Genomic DNA, 3,336 nt, shown 5'->3' on the forward strand with positions numbered 1-3,336 from the left:
GAGCTCCGGACCTCCAAAAAATATTCCGGGATCAGTTCCACGATCCTCGCGACGTCTCGGACGTTTCAAGTACCATATTGGCATACTTTCGGTAAACTTCCAAAATGGCCTTCGGTCCGGCCGGACTGTTTGCAGTCCGGGAAAACTGGCTCTTTGAGCCTCAAAATTTGGGTGTTCACAGTTGCCCCCCACCGGCAACCATAAAAATGATTTATGGGAGTCGGTGGTTGTCTGAAACACAAATTTTGGAGGCGAAAATCTGACGCGTCCAGAAGAGCCGCCTTTTGGCTATTTGTTTATAAATAGCTTGAATTTCTCCATTTCATTCATTACTCACTCCCCTCCTTAGAGAGCTCTCTCAAATCCTCTCAAGTTTCAAAGCTACAAGACCACCTTCCTCTATGGCTCTTCCAAGCTACAGCAGCGACGAGGATTTCCTCGGGTCTCTAGGGATTTCTGTCGACGAGGTCGATCTTATGGCAGACGCAGATACTCACGCCTCCATGACCGGCAGCTTCGCCCAGGTGAGTTCCCTTTCACTTCTGTTTGCATTATTATTTATTATTTGGGCCTTAAGCCAAATGGTGAATTTTTGGGCCTTAGGCTAACTTGTGAATTTTTTGTACCTTAGGCCAAATTGTGTTTTTTTTTTTTTTTTTTTTTGGGCCTTAGGCCAAATTGTGATTTTTTGGGCCTTAGGTCAATTTGTGATTTTTTGGGCCTTAGGCCAAATCGTGAATTTTAAAAAATTTCCTGTGCTTACCTTTTATTAGTATGCATGCCAGGGTGGAACTAAGATATTCCTTAGTAAGGAACCGAGGAGTAACTCTTAGGTTGTTTTTACCTTTTAGGATTCCCGTATTAAATTGGACGTAGCTGAGAGTTCTATGGCTGGAATTCCGCTCGAAATATTCGATCAAAACAGCCCGGTTGGCGCGATTATCCGTCCATCTTACCTGGGCTATCTGAGGTATTTTGACATGGGTCGGAGTAACTACAAGGAGTTATTGTGTGCTTTGGCTGAGAGGTGGTGGGACACTACCAATACCTTCCACTTTTCTTGGGGCGAGTTGACAATGACCCCTGCAGACTTTTCTGTGATCTCCGGGATCCCTTTCAGGATTCGGCCGATCAAGCTATATGATGACTGGAGGATTGATATCTCCTCCGACCTGATGGTGGAGCTGATTGGGATAGACCTGCCTCGGCTGGTTGAGCCAGGTTCTGCTACCCCTGCTTTGAGTGTTTCCAGACGCTGGTTATCCCTCCAGGCCCCTGGCATCTATGCTAGATACGGGCGGGGAGAGCTGACGGCTATTCAGGTGGCCCGATTCACTTTGTTGCTGTTGTTCGCTTCGACCTTTTGGTCCAACGGGAAAGAGAAGTTTAACCCTTCTATCTTGAAGAGTTTGGAGAATTTGGCCCATTTAGAGGAGTATGACTGGGCCGGTGCTATTCTGAGCCGCATGTATGACGATATGTGTGACCTGAGTCGAGGCCATGGCAAGCTCAGCGGGACCTTCTATTTCTGGGAGGTAATGTAAAGAACATTCTCCCTTTCTGTGTTTTTCTGTTCGTCTTGATTTTCTTTTCCACTGATTCTCTCTCTTTTTTTTTCATTCTGCAGACTTGGGCATTCGAGTACTTTCCTTACACCCGCCCAGAGTTACTCCAGACTGATCCCGGATCAGGGCTGGCGCCTTCGGCTTGGAGATGGTACAAGTCAAACCTTCATCCCGTCCGGCGCAAGAAGTCGCTAAAGGAGCTGAGAGCCTTTTTTGATACTTGCCCTCTGGAGCAGGTATATGCTTAGTATTTTTGGATATGTTAAAAAAAAGATTTATTAACATATTTACATCTTTTATAGCCCGAGGTGGGGCTGATGACTACCCGTTTATAGGGCTGGATTCAGGCTGATCCTAATTTCCAGCGGTCAGATGCCTTGTCTCAGCGGAGGGTGGTCCTGTCACACCCCATCCTACGGCGATATTATTTAGGTGAGAGAGTGGACATTCAGATAAGAGGCTGTCGTTCTGTCCCTTATCCCCCCCTGAGGATATGCGAGCGGGTAAACAAATGACGCTCACTGCTGCTCATACTGAGGGTATCCCACATTTGGAGTTCATCATGGGAGGAGATTACGATGAGTTTTGTGGAATCTCTTTGATGCCGCCCATTGCATCTCGGCTTGATAATCTCCAGAGGTCGGCTCCTTCCCAGCCGCTCGGTACCCGTTCTTCTCGGGCTTCGGGTCCCTCGTCTAGGACTCTAAGGAGGAGGCCTATGACCGAGCCCACTTCTTCCACCCCGGTTGAGAGGCCATCACATGCCGGGCCTAGCCGGTTGGCAGGTCCTTCCAGGGCTCCTCGGGCTATTTTGGAGGCTACCGGGCCGCTTCACCTAGACCTGGCCAGTCTACGTCTTCCATACAGTATTTCTTACTTTGTTCACAATAGTCCTCCGGCTCTTCGAGAGGTCTCCCTGGATAATGTGGAGCGCGAGACTCTTCCTTTCGAGAACATTAATGAGGTAAAGCCTGACACATCTCTCATAAAAAGGATTCATAAGAGATTTAATATTAACTTGTATTTTCCTTTGTATGGTTTCCAGGTTCCTGACGGGCTGGTCAATCAGATGATGGAGCTGATTCTCGGGATGCAACAAGAACTAGCTGCGGCCTGGACTCAGATAGCCTTCGATGATCAGAGGAGTAGGAGGCCCCGCCGCTGATAGATGCTAGATTTTCCTGCTTTCCTTTGTTTTTCTTTTGCTGTATTTTCTGTATTGAATCTTGGCTGTATTTTGTTGTACTAAACTTTATTTGCACCTGCACTTGATTAGTACTGAAAAGATATGTATGCATGATTATGAAATAGGAAAAAAAGGATTTTGCTTCAACAAAACATCTCTCTTCTTTTTTTTTTTTTTAAAACTGAAAAAGGACCCATTTTTTTTTTTTTTTGGGAATTTTATCTTATATATATATATATATTTTTTTTTTTTTTTTTTTTTTTGCGGTGGCCGCAGGTTTGGGCCGCCGGACCGGGCCGCCTGAGGGCTCGCTTTTTCTCTATTTAAGCTGCTTTTTCTGTTTTTTTTTTCATTCACTCCTTTTTTTCGAGTCAACAAAAATCTGGTCAGTTTCTTCTCTCTTCTCTCTTTTTCTTCCCTATTATTTTTTTTATTTGTTATTTTTTTATTATTATTATTTTTTTAATAACAATAAATAAAAATAAATAAAATAAATAAAAGGACATGAATCCCTTCTACAACCATAGCATGCACAGCTGGACTAGGAGTCTCTCCAAAGTTGAAAAGATCAATTTGGGGAGGTAT

This window comes from Jatropha curcas, chromosome 6, assembly GCF_041381405.1.
Source record: "Jatropha curcas cultivar XTBG-Jc1 chromosome 6, XTBG_Jcur_1.0, whole genome shotgun sequence".
Taxonomy (NCBI): domain Eukaryota; kingdom Viridiplantae; phylum Streptophyta; class Magnoliopsida; order Malpighiales; family Euphorbiaceae; genus Jatropha; species Jatropha curcas.